At 40.0% G+C, this 5,986-nt stretch overlaps 1 pseudogene; it reads left to right on the plus strand.

The window, feature by feature from the left end:
• The first annotated feature begins 1,788 nt into the window (after positions 1 to 1,788).
• On the plus strand, positions 1,789 to 4,066 carry LOC118662065 (annotated as a pseudogene).
• Positions 4,067 to 5,986: the final 1,920 nt, after the last annotated feature.

Genomic DNA, 5,986 nt, shown 5'->3' on the forward strand with positions numbered 1-5,986 from the left:
TGGGCACAGCAGAGCAGGGAAACCAAATCCTCAGATTATTTGTCAGAGGATCAAAGAGGGGAATCCCAGAGACCTAGAGAGTACTGTGGAGATCATGGGGAGAAGCTCAGAAAAGCAATCTTATAAAGTTTTTTTATAAACTCCTGAGCTCACCTCCACGCTAGGAACAAATGGATCTGATCCTAGTCAGCATAACGAAATATGTGAGCAGTCAAGTACCAGTTAGATCATAGCCCAGGCCCCAGACTGGCCAATTAGTGAGAGAAGCATGCAACCAGGGTTAATTCAGTAAGAAGATATAACAACTCTAAATGTTCTTATCTATATATAAAGGACTAATATGCTAAGTGTCCTTCCTACTGTCCAACTGGTCACTATGACATGCACTGATCACCAGGGGGCAGACACACACAGAGAAACGGCAGTACGGACCTGGTGCCTGGTGCTAACAAAGCAACACTCGTTTCCCCCAAGTGGGACACAGGCCCCACCACCACTTGGAACAACAGCCCACCAAATCATAGCCTATGCTGCCATGGCGCAAAATGCGGCCCACAGCCCAACCCAGCCCACAAAAGGTGGCTGTTGGCACCAGGTAATGACGTCACATTCTTGTTGACATTCTGAAGCTGAAATTGTCAACAAAATATGTCTGAAAAACAATCATCGACAAGTACTACCAATACTGGTAGTAACTGCCTTTATAGCAAAAATGAGGTAAATCAGGATGTTATTATCTAACACAGTTGTGGTGGAATGACTATTACATGTCAATTTTGCCTATCCCTAAATTTCTCTGATGAAAAACCATCTGATGGAAAATTTACTTGATGTAGCAAAGGCAAAATTTGTCCAAATGATATAAATTGTCCAGAATACCGACATATTTTTATAAATTAAAGATAAACAAAGATTCTGACAGTAAAAATGTCATGGAAAATATTCATTGTTATATCATATTGTTATTGTTTATTTATTAACCAATTTATATATTATTTTCATGTACATTTTACTAATTTTCTTTCATCTCTGACACTTCTATTATAGAGAAAGGACTAATAGTGATATTAAAATACTTCTCCTAATTAATTTCCTTTCAATGTGCATGAATTAGTGCACCAGGCCACTAGTATGTAATAACAGACCTTCAAGACACATAAAACAATGACTTACATAACTGAAAGAAGATATATAAGTATCTATAATTATAGTTACAGATATCAATAGTTCTGTGATATTTTCCTTAGGCTACCATAACAAAATAACACAAAATGGGTGACTGAAGCAATAGAAATTTATCATCTCACAGTTATGGAGCCTAGAAGTCTGAAATTAAGGTATTGACAGGGGTTGTTCCTCCCATTGGCTATAAAAGGAAACCTGTGTCAAGCTTTTCTCCTAATTTCTGGGGGTTTGCTGGCAGTCTTTGACATTCCTTGGCGTTCAGTCTCTTTATATGAGATTCTCCCTGTGTGTCTCTGTCCAAATTTTCCTTTTATATAAGATACTGGTCACATTGGATTAGGAGTTCATCCTATCCAATAACCTCATCCTCACCCACAAAAACTGTGCACAGTATGGCTAGCAAGTCTATTCATATTCACTAAAATAACACAAATGTCTTTCAATAGGTGAATTAATGAACTATCATACAAGCACAAGCAATAAAAGGGAACATACAATACCGTAACTGGGATGACTCTAAAAGGCAGAAGGCTGAACCAAGTGAAACGGAATTTTTAGGGGTGAAAAAGACAGGTTTAGGAAATTTTAGAAATTACCGGGACCATGGAAGAAGCACAGAGCTGCAGACCAGCAGAAGGTACATTTCCATAAAATAGGGGAACTGAAAAGCTGCAACAGGTACATTTCCATAGAATGAGGGAGCTGAGAACAGCAAAAGGTCTATATATACAAAATAAAGGGAAGGAAGCCCTTCATCCAGAAGGAGAAGAAAGCCCAAAGGAAATAGGAGAACATTAGGAAGGAGGAGAGGAAGACCTCGCATGTCCCATGTGAGGTTCAACCTTTGAGCTCAGGAGTTACTATAGTAACCAGTCCAAGAAAACAGTGATCAATCAGAGGGGATATCAAGGCGTAAAGATCAACAGCCTTTATAATCCATGGAAACAGGGACTCAGTGGGACTCTTACCCCTCTCCATGTGGGAGTCTGTGCTGTGAGGTTCTTTCCCCTTCACCATGTGGGAATCTGTACTTGTTCTTCAATAAATTTCCACCTTTGCTATAACGTGCCTTCCTATCCTCAGTTTCATAACCACAGATTCAACCAATCGCTGATCACAAACAGTATTTTCACATTCCCAACTGTGGATTCCCAACTGCAGATGGAAAATGCTCATTTCAACTTGCAGTTTGGTTGAATCCATGGATGTGAAGGGTGAACTATAAAGTCAAAGTCATACTTGGAACTTCTACTGCATGGGGATTTGTGCCCCTCACCCCAGTGTTACTCAAGTGTCAATCACAGAGACATAGAAGCATGGAACAACCTGTGGAATATCAGAGGGAAGGAGGGGGAGGGTGGGTGGTTGAGAAGAGATCAACCAAAGAACTTGTATGCATATATGCATAACCCATGGACACAGACAATGGGGTGGTGAAGGCCTGGGGCAGGAGGGGGAGGGGGTTGAAGGCTGGCTAGAAGAGGAAAAACGGGACATATGTAATACTTTCAACAGTAAAGATTTTAAAAAATAATAAAGAATACAGAAAGTTACACAGAAAGAAATAAAATCTCCCACAATCTGACCTCTCAGAAATAATCATTATTAGCATTGAACTTTTTTCTGTGTCCCCCTTTTTTCTATGCACACTATTTATAAAATTAGTTGTACTTAAAAAAAAAAAAAAAAAGTCAAATGCAGTGTTTTCAGCAATCCAGGGTTTAGCCTCCCAGAGACTGCGGCTGCTCGGGCTAGTCTTCAGCTTGCACCATAACAGGCCACAGCAGGAAGGGCGCAAGGAGCTCTGGGAAAGTGCTGTGTTTGAAGAATGATATCATTTTCCAGCAAGCCTTTCACCCCTTAAGGTTTGAAACCTCAGGAGACAATCCCATCTGCTCTGCAGGTGGCACCCTGCTGAGGACCAGTAGGCAATACAAGATTAAGCCCATGGCATTGGAAGCTACAAGCATCTAATAAAGCACAAGAGCCCAAGAAAAAGAAGGGAAAAGTGAAACGAGACCCATTAATCTGGGAACAGATTATGAATATGGGTTTTAAACATTCACCTAATTGCATACAGCATGGCCCTAGCAGAGAGTTATGACCAATATGTTCACAATCTCTGCAACCACCTCTCCATTAAGGTGGAGGAAAGTTATGCAATGCCCACCAAAACCACTGAGGTGTTGTGACTGCAGTCACAGGATCAAGGCAGCAAAATGTTCTTGGACTCAGTTTTTACCCCCTAGGAGCCAGTGGTTCAGATCAGTGGTTTAACTGTTACATTAGAAGAGATTTTATTGAAAACTAAAGGCCCCGTGCTCGAAATTTGTGTGCGGGTACAAACCCTAAGCCTGGCCTGCAATCAGGGCCATCTTCCCCAGCTGCCCGCAGCTGGTCCCGCCCCCCCCCCCCCCCCCACCCCCTGTTCCACATTTGCCATCAGATGATTGGAGCCTGCCAGCCAGGAGCAGAGACCAAGAGGTCAGCTGCTCCTGCCTGCTCACCAGCCCTGTCCCCACCGCAGGTCACCCTTTGTATGTGTGGCGACCAATGGAGAGGGAGCCTTGGCCTGGCACCGCCCACATCCCCTGCCACCCACCCCCGGTTCCCTGTTCGCCATCAGGCAATGGGAGCCTGCCTGCAGGGGAAAGGGACCGAAAAGTGGTCAGTGAGCCTCATAGTGACTGGTTGAGCGGTCATTCTGGTCGTTCTGCCATTAGGGTCAATTTGCATATTACCCTTCTATTATGTAGGATAATGCAAAGCAATCTTCCTGAAGAAATCAAAATTGTTAGTGAAGGAGCACACTGAAGAAGACTTCAAGGGGAGGTTCAAAGTTTGGCCAGAACTGGGAAAACTGTTAACTAATTTGAACTAACTCATCGCAGATTCTCCCATGCCAGCACTGGTGATATTGAGTGCCAAGGGGAAGAGCTTTCTGGGTGGTCCAAGTTGAGCAGGAGACCCTGACCATTAGATATAAGTACCCCTCCCCTCAACCAAGAATGCCTCTTCTCTGTGGAGGAGTGCCTGCCAATTGTCACCACTTTCTTTTTTTAAAAGTATTTTTATTGATTTCAGAGAGGAAGGGAGAGGGAGAAAGAGATAGAAACAATGATGAGAGAGAATCATTGATCAGCTGCCTCCTGCATGTCCCCCACTAAGGATAGAGCCCACAACCAGGCATGTGCCCTCACCAGAATAAAAGCATGACCTACTGATTCATAGGTCGATGCTAAACCACTGAGCCTCACCAGCCAGGCCAATTGTCACCACTTTCTTTTGAGTCAACCCTAAGTATCCTCCAACTAATGAAAAATTGCTATTGGAAAAAAAAAAAAGTCAGTGTCTTTTCCATTTATGAAAAGACCAAACTATAATGATACAGAGGACAGAGGACAGATCAGTGGTTACCAGGGTTGGGGTGGGGGGAAAGTTTGACTATTAAAGAATGAGGGAATGTGGAAGATTGATAGAACTGCTGTCTCCTGATTGTGTTGATGGTTATATAAATCTATACACTCATTAAAATTTATAAAACTACATAACAATAAAACATCAATTTTATGTATATTAATAAAAGATACATTATATAATTAAAGAGGCTATGATCAATTCTCAAAGGAAAATTTCTATTACCAAAATGAGACACTATTTTAAAAGCAAAATAAACGTGTTTCTTGCATATTACACCATGAGTTTTAGCTCTATGTGATTAAACAGCTATTAAATCACAAACATATTCTATAGTAATAACATTGAGAACTCCACCATTATGTAGACACCCACACATATACTTAAGCATGCATGGTCAATCATAAAATTCTATGATTCTGAATGTTGACGTTCTCATCTGCACTAATTGAAAGAGCCATAAAACTAATATCATTTGATTAGAGATGCATAAACCTTACCATCTGTTCTACATACCTTTCAACTGAATTTCTTCACTCTGCTCCTGCTGTCAATAACTCATTCAAATCATTTGGTGGGAGAATATAACATCTTTCACTTTAAAACTTTTTTAAAATAAAATTATGAGTTGTGAACACAATTTTAAAGGGATTGGTAAGGTTTCTTTCATGTACTCCAGTGGAATCATGAAAAAAAAATTATGTCAAGTTAGGATTGCCAGATAAATAAACAAAAATCCCGTTTTATCTAGGACTCCGAAATCCAGTGGCAAATTTTATGAGTCAATTTGAGTGGGCTATGGGCGCCCAGATTAGCATTGTTTCTGAGTGTGCCAGTGAGGATGTTTCTAGCCATGATTATTATTTGAAGTGGTGGACTTATTAAAGTAGATTACTCTCCCCAACATGGTTGATTCAAACTGTTGTTGGACTGAATAGAATAAAGTAGGGAGAGATTTAGGAGAAATTCATCCCTTTTCTTCCTGCCTCATTCATTGAGCTGGAACATTTCATTTCTCTAACCCATGGTCTGGGATTTACATAATCTGTTCCCCTGGTTCTGAAGCTTTTAGACATCAAGCTAGATGATATCACCAACTTTCCTGAATCTCCACCTTACAGATGACAGATCATGTTATTTCTTAGCCTCCTTAATTATGAATCAATTCCTCATAATAAATCTCCACATGTATACACTTTCTATTGTTTCTGTTTCTCTGGAGAACACTAATTATATATATATTATATATATGTATATATATATATATATATATATATATATATATATATATATATATATAATTAAATCTATCTCACCTTTATTCCAATATAAATCTTATAATTACATATAATATCATTTTTGACAAATTAATCAATTTGCTATA

Source organism: Myotis myotis, unplaced genomic scaffold (assembly GCF_014108235.1).
Source record: "Myotis myotis isolate mMyoMyo1 unplaced genomic scaffold, mMyoMyo1.p scaffold_m19_p_8, whole genome shotgun sequence".
Lineage (NCBI taxonomy): Eukaryota > Metazoa > Chordata > Mammalia > Chiroptera > Vespertilionidae > Myotis > Myotis myotis.